Consider the following 12,557-nt stretch of genomic DNA (forward strand, 5'->3'; position numbering starts at 1 on the left):
CATAAATACACATGCCAACTAAATTTATTATTGTGACCTTCCAAATCTAATAAATCTGGTTTTTTAAATTTTATCCATTCCCATATGCAGCAAATACAAGAAGCTTCATAATATTGTTTCAAATCTGGCAGGGAGAAGCCTCCTCTATCTTTAATATCTGTTAGTAATTTATATTTAATTCTTGGCTTCTTACCCCGCCATACAAATTTTGAAATATCTTTTTTCCATTCTTTGAAGCATCCCATTTTGCTTATTACTGGGATTGATTATAATAAAAACGGCATTTTTGGCAATATATTCATCTTAATAACTGATATTCTTCCTACCAGAGACAAGTTCATTCTGTTCCAAATTTCCAACTTCCTTTTTATTTATTTCCAAGTCCCCCCCCCATAATTATCCTTGTAGATATTAATATTCCTTGATGTCAGCCAAATCCTTAAATATTTCACTTTATTATGGATATTTATGCCTATTTCTTGTTGGATTGTTTCTTTATCATGGTCTGATAAATTTTTGACTAATAATTCTGTCTTATTTTTATTAAGTTTGAAACCAACAACTTGTCCAAACTCTTGTATCTTCTGTATAACCTGCTCAAGTGAATTTAATGGATCTTCTAGCATAATTACTAAATTATCAGCAAATGCTTTCAAGTTAAATTCCTTAATTCCTACCTTTATTCCTGCTCTTATATTATGAACCAGAACTTCTAAAACTAATATGAGTAACAGTGGATAGAGAGGGCAACCCTGTCTTGTTCCTTTTATAATATTACATTCTTCAGTGATAGTATCATTAATAATCAATCTCGCTTTTTGCCTAGAATAAATAGTTCCTATTCCTCTTATAAATGTCATTCCAAAATTCATCTCCTCTAGGACCTTCAAAATGAAGGCCCATGAGACGTTGTCAAAGGCTTTTTCAGCATCAATAAACATAATGGCTACCTGTTTATCATTTCTTACCTCCAAATAGTCAGTGATATTTATTATATTTCTAGTATTTTGTTTCATTTGACAGCCTGGGGGAAATCCTGATTGGTCTTGATGAATTATTCCTAACAATAGGCCTTTCATTCTCTTTGCTAAAATGTTAGCAAATAATTTATAATCACAATTTAATAGTGAAATTGGTCTGTAATTTTTGACTTCTATCTGCATTCTCTTTCGGGATTATACTGATGTAAGCCTCTTCCCAGGTCTGAAACTCCTATTATATTTTACCATGAGCATTTTATCGCAATGCCAAAAACCCCTTGTGTATATTATTTTTGGCACACCATACATACCGGTATATGTTTAAATGCCCTTATTTTCAATGACATAGACATCTAGTTGGCTACATACAGTATCACGATGCCGTTCCATTCACAAAATCCCATTTCATATTTCAGGAAGAATATGCATTTGTTTGTAGAGGTGGTGTGAATGAGAATTGGGATTGTTTGACTGTCCAGCATATAATAATAATAATAATAATAATAATAATAATAATAATAATAATAATAATAATAATTTATTTATACCCCGCCCATCTGGTCGGGTTCCCCCAGCCACTCTGGGCGGCTTCCAACAAAACACCAAAATACAGAAATCCATCAAACATTAAAAGCTTCCCTAAACAGGGCTGCCTTAAGATGCCTTCTAAAGGTCTGGTAATTGTTGTTCTCTTTGACCTCTGGTGGGAGGGCATTCCACAGGGTGGGTGCCACTACCGAGAAGGCCCTCTGCCTGGTTCCCTGTAACTTAGCTTCTCGTAGCGAGGGAACCACCAGAAGGCCCTCGGAGCTGGACCTCAGTGTCCGGGCAGAGCGATGGGGGAGGAGACGCTCCTTCAGGTATACTGGACCAAGGCCGTTTAGGGCTTTAAATATTGATCTCCATGTGGTTGGCTAATAGTATGAACAGAGTCAATGTGCATACAATGGTTGTATGACCATTTGCTCTCTCTCAACAAGCAGGAGCCCTGCAAAATGCAGGGTTCCTGCTTGCCTGTACAGTTGCATGCATGTAAATAAATAAATATAAATAAATTTTTATTTATACCTTTCCCTCCCCAGTGAGAGCCGGGCTCAGGGCGGCTGACATCAATAAAATTACAATAAAACGTAAAAGAAAGGAAAACAATTGATTAAAATGCAGATTAAAATACAATTTAGATTTAAAAATTGTTTTAAAATGCAGCCTCATTTTAAAATGGCCCAAATCAAAACCCAAAGGCCAGGCGGAACAGCTCCATCTTGCAGGCCCTGCAGAAAGATGTCAAATCCCACAGGCCCCTGGTCTCCTGTGAGAGAGCGTTCCACCAAGTCGGGGCCAATACTGAAAAGGCCCTGGCCCTAGTTGAGGCCAATCTAGCCACCTTATGGCTCGGGATCTCCAAAATATTGTTATTTGTGGACCTTAAGGTCCTCCGCAGGGCATACCAGGAGAGGCGGTCGCGTAGGTACAAGGGTCCCAAGCCGCATAGGGCTTTAAACGTCAAAACCAGCACCTTAAACCTGATCCTGTACTCCACCGGGAGCCAATGCAGCTGGTAAAGCACTGGATGAATGTGATCCCATGGCTGGGACCCTGTAAGGAGCCTCGCCGCAGCATTCTGCACCCGCTGGAGTTTCTGGGTCAGCTTCAAGGGCAGCCCCGCATAAAGCGAGTTACAATAATCAAGCCTGGAGGTGACCATCGCATGGATCACTGTATGCAGAGCCTGAAGGAGTGAGGCCAGCAAACACTATACCAGTTCCCCTCCACTCATTCAGTGAATGCAGCTGTGTCATTTGAGCAGTACATAATAGATGGTTTCTGATCGGGTGAGATCACCCATATGACAAATCCAAGCAAGAGGCAGAAGCAGCAGCCTGGGTGAGGATCTTTTGGTCTACGTATTTTGGGCAGAAATAGTCACAACCTCGAAATCACTAGTTTGGGCCCTAAAATTGATTGCCACGCTGGAATGTGTGGTAATGCGGAAACTGGCAAATGACAATTTAATGAAAAGCTTGTACAATTAAGAGCAGCTTTTGTCATTGGCTGGAATGCTTGGAACTCTGCCACACCCACTGGAAAGCACCAATGGCATGATAACATAGAAAAACCTTGTTCACCCTAGGTCAGGCTGACCCAGGTCATCCTGGCAACAGTGTGGTCAGGTCATGCTGGTTTCTATAATACTCGCGATAGGTTTTCATCAACCCATCCTGAGACTGGCATCCTGAGAAGCTACAGTTGTTTACTGACACCTGCACTCATAATAATGCTTGATGGTGCCACCTAACCTGGGTTACCTTGACATGGGTTGCACAAGGTGTACCTCAAGGCAACTCCATCCACTTCCTCAACTCCCAAGCTAGTAGATTCCTCCATGAAACACTGAGTGGAAGATTATTTAAAAGGACCACAAGCTTGTCATTAACACTACAGACAATAATTTGTGTTATGTCTGGGCAAGCTCCAAGATATGCATGCCAGGTAGGCAGATAAAAAAGGGTGTGTTCTAAATGTTTCGCAGGCAGCCGCCAGCTTAAATCAAATCTGTCATTTTTTTTATTGAGGAAAAAGCACAAGATTATTTCTTTAGAAACATTGCTAGTGGTTTCCTGTTTGATTTCCATGAGTCAGGCTATCGGTTCAAGTTGTCCTGTGGCACCACTTGGCCAGCCTCTTCTTAGGGCTGATGAAAGGGTGTTGCTAGCCCATAATATTCTGACGGCATGCCTCTCTCTGGGCAAAGATGGCCAAAGAGTGCTCACTGATGGTTGGAGGAGATGACCCATCCTTATCTCAAAACCACCACCACCCCTGTTATCAGGAAGGAGCAAACTAGGCATGTGTGTGAAAGAAAGGGCAAAGCTGCCATTCTAGGGAGAGATGTGGAGAGAGAATAATTTGATGTCTATAAGCTGACAGCAGCCGACCCTCCAAGTGTCCCTATTTTCCAGGGGTGGCCCTAATTTAGAGAAGCTGTTCCAGTTTCTGATTTGATCGCAGAATGTCCCTATTTTCATTGGAGAAAGGTTGGAGGGCATGGAGTTATCCAATCCCCATGTCGTTTGAAGGCAATCCTGTATAGGGAAGTTTTTAAAATGTTTATTGTTTTATTATGCTTTTGTATAAGTTGGAAGCTGCCCAGAGTGCTGGGGCAACCCAATAAGATGTGTGGGGTATAAATAGTATAATTATTATTCTGGAATGGGACATCCTTATTTTCATCAGATAAGTGTTGGAGGGTACTGCAGCAGTTTGGGGAGCTGCCATTCTCTCTGCAGATCTGGTTTCAGGTCGGTGGGTTTTTGGCTGTTGAGGTGTCGAAGCAGGGCCTCTGCCCATGTATATTTGTAAATAAACGCAAGTATTTCAAAAAGCCAACAAGCCTCCAGAGACCTCCTTCCAAAGGAAACAAACCCCAACATTCACCCCACCCTGATATGGGGGAAATCGGCAGAAAATGGGGTGTTGAGTGCTGCTTCTCTCTCCCACCCAGCTGTAACATGCCTGACCAGACTTCGTAAGATTCAGATCCTGTTCCCTTGATCCATCAGTAAAGTCGCTCTGCCTGTCTGCAGTTTAATGCCCACTTACTTTTGAGTAAGCCCCACTGAACTAAGTGAAAGTTACTTCAGAGTAGTCATTGTAAGAGTGTGCAGTAAGACCAGGCACCCCCAAACTCTGCCCCTCCAGATGTTTAGGACTACAATTCCCATCATCCCTGACCACTGGTCCTGTTAGCTAGGGATGATGGGAATTGTAGTACCAACATCTGGAGGGGCGGAGTTTGCCCATGCCTAAGTAAGACACTCACGGATGCCCACCTTGAGAGCCCAGATTCAGCAGACTGTAGCATTATTATTTTTTTACATTGCAATCCTGACCATGTCTACTCAAGGTTTACTCTCACATAAGTAGTGTTAGGATTGCAGCCTGAGTCGTCCAGATGTCATTGCCATGTATGGGTGATGCGACTCAGCTTGTAGACGGAGTAAGAAAAACTTTTAACATGCTAATTTCTAGATGATATCAAGATAAAGGAGATTTTGGATGAAAGACATAGGCAAAGGGGGAAAATAAAAATTAGTGCCAAAACACAGTGCCAAAACACACACCATCAAATACATTTCAGTTACACAACATGTTTTAATTTGTTCACATGTGTTTACACCTTTGCTCCTTAAAACAAACAAACAAACAAAACCCCACATCATCCGGACATGTAACACTATTAAAACACCTTCCTAGATGAGGACTCTTCGGCTCATGCTACTTGATCATTCTTTGCCAACAGCCACAATCACTCCCGTAACAGCAAACTCAGGTGGTGAGTGCCAAGAGGATTTGAATTAGAATGGGATCACTGGGGAACAAGAAGAAGGGATATGCTTGGGAGAACTTCGAGGTTTGCAGAAATACAATGGCAACAAAAATGCCTAAGACTCAGATTTTTGGATTGGTTTTTGACAGAATTTAGGCCACAACTTTATTGATTACAATCAAGTGAGTGGTTGCATAGGCTCTGGTTCGACTAGCTCCCTGCACCCTTGCAGGCAGCGCTGACCCAGGGCACACCATAGGTCAGGCAAGGGTGAACACTTGGTACAGTGGAAGGCGGGGTCATACCAGTCCATCTGCCAGATAGCCCCCTGGACTCAGGCTCAGGGCACAACCCCTCTCAGGGTTGACCAACCAAAGAGTCCCCGGATTCCTTTAACGGAATACCCATCGCATAGGGATGGCCAGACTGCTCTGCCACCCCTATCACCTGAACCAGAGCCTATCTGCAACCTTACAAGTTGTGACGATTTGCTACGCAGCAGGCGAAACCCAAATGGCACCAGCCAATCAGCCAAGTGGGGGAAATTCCTGCCGTGCCCCTGTCCCAATGACAGACGACACATGATGGCATAGCAAGGTCATGCGTGCAAGCCCTAAATATAGGGAGAGGTAGGAAGGTGTTCCGATGCACTGGTCCCAAAGAGGAAGCTCAGGGACACATGCATGGGCTTAAATAGAGGTCCCTCGATACAATTTCGCTGGCATCCCATTGGTCTAATTGCACCCAACATCAAGGGACCTCCAATAGGGTGTTGTGGCCATCTAAACTTTCCCACCCACAACACAGGGTCAGGTTGCCAGGTCACACTGCAACACTTGTTAGGAAGGACCTGCTTTATGCAATTTTCCTGCTTAATGGGCTTGCAAGTACATTTTATTCCTGGAGGCAGATGAGTACGCATGGTAGGCAAGTAATGCAATCCATTGCAAAACAGGGGTTATAGTTATGGACTCTAATCTCTGCCGAGCTGTGCACAAGATTCCAGTGGGTTCCAGACACTCACCCAGGGCCATGTTTCCTCTGAGAATCAAGATGCGGTGGAGACTGACTTTAAGATATATGGTTTATTCACATATTTACAACCTGAGTGTAAGTGGAGGAAGTTGCAGATCTTACAGCATCACCATCTCAATAGTGTTTCTCCCTGCTTCTCTCGTGGCTGCAGCCAGATTGAGTCTAGAGCAGCCAGCCATGCTCCCTGATCTCTGGGTTGCGGCCTCACCAGCCAGCAGCCAAGATGGCTCTGGCCTTTGTTCTCCTTCTCCCCAGCAAACCTTTTCCCACACAGCTCCTGCCCATCCATCTGCTACCCCAAGCTACATTTTAAAGAGCATATTTTCCCTATAGCACAGCTTGCCCCCTCCTGTGTTTTGCCCAGACTCAAACACCTTCTTGGGTGTATACAGTAGATGTTTCCTAATGGCCTACATTCACCCAGCCCAGCCAGGCTCGTTTGCATTAGCTATGTCCAGGAGAATGGCTGCAACCTATATTTTCCCTTCAGTATCCCAAAGTAGATTCTGACATTCGTCAATTTATTGGGTTCAGGGAGAGGTCTCTCCCCCCCCCACTCCCACACACAACAAACTTATAACAGTATTTTAGAATCCGAAAGCAAATGTTATGACTCACAATTACAATTCCTACAGAGTTGGGAAAACAATTTCATAACTTTAGTTAAAGCATGCTGCCATCACGAGAAACTTGTCTCACATTATAATTTAATTAAAGAAGACTTAAGGGAGAATAAATGAAACAGAGCAAATATAATCTAATTGCTGTGACTTATTATGTGTATAGAAACATGCAGTGCTATCACCTACTTAACTTGTGTGGCTGGCAGAAGTGAATGAAAGGAGGGGTGGGGGAAGGGCGTAGTAGTAGGCTTAAATGAAAACCCAGGAGTTTCCTAGACATTCCTTGATAAAAAAAAAATTAAAAAATGAATGAATGACTCTAGAAGACAGTTGATCTTGTTAAGGTTTCACCAAGAGATTTAGTGGAACTTCAAGTAAACGTAATTGGAGAGATGGGCTTCTGGCAGCTTCTAAAGATGATTCATTTGAGAGAGATCAGTGGGCATGTAATTAAGGGATTTTGGCGATGAAAGAAACCCTAAAAGGTGACTCAGCTGAACCCTGCCCACAATGTGAGACAGAGAAGCTTGTGAAAACACAGATCCTGTTGCTCCTGGGAGCTAAGAAGAAGAAGAATGCGTGTTGAGGTCACCGGATTCCCCCCAATAAATTCACACACACACACACACGTGAATTAAGTTTAATGTTTTTGGCATTATTTTGGCCACAACTTTATTAAAATACAATCAAATGTGAGTGGTTGCTTAGACATTGGTTAACTCATCTGTCCCCCGCCCTGGGACAGATTCTGCACTATAATAATAATAATTTATTATTTATACCCCGCCCATCTGGCCGGGTTCCCCCAGCCACTCTGGGCGGCTTCCAAAAAAACAGAAATTCTAAAATACAGAAATACTGACTTCCTCTAGGCATTTTGTGGATGTCAGTAGGTAAACATTCTTAGAGGGAGGACAGAGCCGGGTACCAGGCCCTTCTTGTCCTCCCTCAAATGTTCCCCGAGGCTCAATTTGCTCTGTGTTAGGCCCAATTCCCCTAACAGGGTACTGACGAAAGCCGTTCGAGCTCCAGGATTCCTTTAACGGAATATCTCTATAAGCAGCAGCAATTTAGCATAACTTTCCAGTCTTTCCATACTCCTCTTTCCAGCAAATCTCTTACCAGCCAATTTTAACCAATGCCTAACCGCCAACCTTACAAGTTGTGACGATTTGCTATGCAGTAGGCAAAAACCAAATGGCAACAGCCAATCAGCCAGGTGGCAAAATTCCTACCAGGCCCCTGCCCCAAAAGCAGGCGACCCCATGGCACAGCAATATTAATACGCAAAGCATCCTTAAATAAGGAGGTGGGCGGGTGGGAAATCCAAAGCATTTGGCAAAAGTGAAACCAATATAGTCATGCAGAGGGGTTTTATAGTCTAGGGGCCGACCCTTATTCCAAACTGCAACAAGCTTTTCTACCCAGCAACAGCACCAAAATGCCCAGTCATGCCAGTGGCCATTTTACCTAATCTGCCTAGCAACAGCAGGGTCATCCTAATTCCCCTCCCGCAATGCTTGCTCTCCGTAATTGGAGAACCCGTTTTGTGTGATCAAACAGCTAAAGGTGACCAGGGTTTTGCTTTAAAAAATAAAGTGAATTGTACGTGTGTGTGTGTGTGTGTGTGTGTGTGTGTGTGTGTGAGAGAGAGAGAGAGAGAGAGAGAGAGAGAGAGAGAGAGAGAGAGAGAGAGAGAGAGAGAGAGAGAGAGAGAGAGAGAGAAGTACCTCTTCACCAAGAAAAGTTGGATTCAGGGATAAATATAAGTTGTTAGAAAACCCTCAGTAGTTTTAACAATTCCCACAGTAGTTTAACAATCCCTCTTCACAGGGAACTCTAGAAATTGTAGCTCTAGGAGAGGAAAAGTATCTCCTAACAACCCTCTTCACCTTTAAAAAACTTCAGCTCCCAGGATTCTTAGGGGGAAGCCATGACCGTTTAAAGTGGTATCACAGGGCTTCAAATGTATGGTATGTGTAACCAAAGTCCACATCCTCCCATAACTCTCCAGCAAACACACAAAGTTAACTGGAAACAAGTTTGGAAAAATAAGAAGAAGACGGATGAATGTGGCCAGGCCACACATTTCACATAAATTGCAAAATGGCAAAAGGGACTTTATGGCAGCTTTCTGCATGGTATAATGAATGGCCTATAGTATTCCGCAGTGGCAGCAGACCTTAAGCAATGTCACTGAAAGCACAATGCCACACATTAACGGTGCATATTCTAAAAAGGCAGTGCTGTGGGGAAAGGTTCTCCCCTCCAAAGAGGCTGCAGCATTCAGCCATCTTTCCAAAGACAAACCAAAGGTAGCTCAGACATCACCTCCCACATAAAGTGACATCTTAACTTGTTTCTCAGGCTACGAGGACAAATGACAGGGATCGAAAGATACCCAGGTGAGAACGTGGTTTGTTCTCACCTTTCTCAATGTGGGCAGACATCATTTGGAAACACTGATAGAAATCTGAGTTTCTGAAAACAGGATAGCTATGTGCGAAGACACTGAGAGCCCATCTAATCCAGCATGTGGTTACACCTGGGGAATGCCACACACAGCTGTGTTTGATGTGTGCGTCAGCTCAGAACAGTTTGCCTTCTTCTTGTTACATATCAGCCCAATCTCTGAGCAGCGAGAAAGTCCAGGGGTTCCAGGCTTTTAACCCAGATTCGCTTTCTTCTGAATGAAAGTCAATGGAGATTGTGGTATCTATATGGTTTTATTTACACATATATACAACCTGAGTGGGACGCGGGTGGCATTGTGGGTTAAACCACAGAGCCTAGGGCTTGCCAATCAGAAGGTCGGCGGTTTGAATCCCCACGATGGGGTGAGCTCCCGTTGCTCGGTCCATAGCTGCCAAGTTTTCCCTTTTCTTGCGAGGAAGCCTATTCAGCATAAGGGAATTTCCCTTAAAAAAGGGAGAACTTGGCAGCTATGGCTCGGTCCCAGCTCCTGCCAACCTAGCAGTTTGAAAACACGTCAAAGTGCAAGTAGATAAATAGGTACCGCTACAGCGGGAAGGTAAACGGCGTTTCCGTGTGCTGCTCTGGTTCGCCAGAAGTGGCTTTGTCATGCTGGCCACATGACCCGGAAGCTGTACGCCGGCTCCCTCGGCCAATAACACGAGATGAGCACCGCAATCCCAGAGTTGGTCACGACTGGACCTGATGGTCAGAGGTCCCTTTACCTTTACAGCCTGAGCATAGGATGGTGGGGCTCGCAGCATTAACATTAAGCATTAAGAGCCAGTGTGGTGTAGTGGTTAAGAGCGGTAGTCTCATAATCTGGGGAACTGGGTTCGCGTCTCCACTCCTCCACATGCAGCTGCTGGGTGACCTTGGGCTAGTTGCACTTCTCTGAAGTCTCTCAGCCCCACTCACCTCAGAGTGTTTGTTGTGGGGGAGGAAGGGAAAGGAGAATGTTAGCCACTTTGAGACTCCTTAGGGTAGTGATAAAGCGGGATATCAAATCCAAACTCTTCTACTGTTCTTCTTCCTAACAGCTAGGAGAGGGGCTTTGGGAAAAAGGCCAACCCATCAGCCTGGAGGGCACCGTCACTCAGAGCTAGCTCTTGCAATCTAGCTCGTTCTTTTGGAATGCTGTCCAGGAAACTGCAGTGTCCAGCTAAGGTCACTGTCTTACAAATACTGTAAACGTGTTTGACTGGTTCTGAAAGCTCGTCTGTTAGATTCCAACCCTCACCAGATTCAGAACCCCAAGAACTGGAAAGCATTCGGCTCCCACAAACCCACATTGCTACTACTACAACTACATCATAATTCAATATGTTTTCTGCCTATCACTATCATGTCCCAATGATTAAAAATGGAAAATGGTTGAAACAGATTGCAATTGCTGGAATGGCTGGGCATGTATCAGGAGTGAAAGGCCAGGTACCCTAGATTGATTTGGAACATTTGGAAACCACTCACTGGTATGCTGCATCAGGCTTGGGGGGTCTTTTTGAGTCTGGGTACCACATTCTTTTGTATCCAGCTTTCCAGGGCCAGGAGTGGGGAAAGCAAGATGCTCTAAAGCCGGCAGGATCAGGTGCAAGAGTGGGCTGGGCAATAGATGCAGCCCTTAACTTTGTCTATTTCAGCCACACAAAAGTCACTTTCCTCACTTGTTCTCTCCAGAAACAGGCACTCAGAGTCTTTCCAGCTCTGATACTGGAAGTAGATACTGGAAGTAGCACGAAGATCATGAGTAGTAGCTGCTGCTAGACTTATCCTCCATGAATTAGGAGCCACGACTACATATTGTGGGAGTGAAATGTGCGTGAAGAAGTACTGGCCCTCTGCTAGCAGCCTAACAAATCAGAGCAAATCAGAGCATAGTCACCCATTGAATAATTCTGTTCAGCGGTGATAGTGGCAAATACAGAAGTGCAGGTGTCCTTAAGGATACTCACAGCCATGCCCCCTCCTAAGATCATGCAACCTTTTAAGCCTGTGCAAAGATCTTATAATGATACAATAATAATAATTGGGTAGGGTTACCTTTTTTCAAAAGTGAGAATCAAGACACCAAAGTTGTGGAGTTTTTGTTGTTGTTGTTGTTTTGCAAAATTGCAAAAAAGAAATGAAAAAAAGAGAGAAGTTTCTGAGCTTCTTTTAAGGAAAATCGGCAAAAACTACACTGCCAACATGGGTTACCATATGTCCAGATTTTCCTGGACTTTTTTTTGCCAATTTCCACCCAGACACTGCTTCCGACTGCAGTATTCCAGGTATGTCCGGGAAATTCCAGATGTATTGCAACCCTATAATTGGGGATAAATTGCAATGATCAGTGCAATTTATCTTCAGTGGTATCTGAAAGCACGAAAGCTCATACCAATGACAAACTTAGTTGGTCTCTAAGGTGCTGCTGGAAGGAATATTTTTATTTTGTTTTAATGATCAGTGTGTTGTTTTTCAACAAGCTCTACTATTTTCTGTGTATATACATGTGCAAATGATGTTGAGTGCTGCAATCACACACACACACACCCCGTGCTGAGTGACTTTGGTTGTGTTTGCCTTGAATAACTTGCACACCATTATCTTGCAACTGAAGCACTTCGTGTGCTCAGCGTTTCTAAATGTTTGGAGCATATAAAACAATTCATCTGTGCTCTTCTGATGAGCCTGATCTAATGTGACCCTAAAAGCCAATCCCCAGTGCCCGATTCACTCTGATTTGTCTCCAATCAGCACAAGGGGTAAGAAGACTAAACAGCTCCCCTTTCGTGCTGATTGGGCAGTTATAGGACACTGGAGACAGGGACTCTGCTGGGAATATTTCTGCAGAAATAGAAATGTGCCTTTGACCCACCATGTCACTAGACCCTAACACCTCTGCTTCTGTTAGCTGAGAAGTAAACTGAAGACATGTGGCATTGGACAGGAGCTACAAGCAAGGTTTTTATTGCTTTGTTCCCACAACAGCTTCAACCAGGAGCCGTCAATCTGAGTGGTAAGAATTTGAGATTCCTGCAGCACAACTTGTAAAGTTCTTTCACTCAGCACTATGCTGGTTCCCCAGGAGTTTATTTTCCCACCCCCACTTTTCTTTTCTTTTTTCCAGGGGGCAGTGAC

This window comes from Zootoca vivipara, chromosome 6, assembly GCF_963506605.1.
Source record: "Zootoca vivipara chromosome 6, rZooViv1.1, whole genome shotgun sequence".
Taxonomy (NCBI): Eukaryota; Metazoa; Chordata; class Lepidosauria; order Squamata; family Lacertidae; genus Zootoca; species Zootoca vivipara.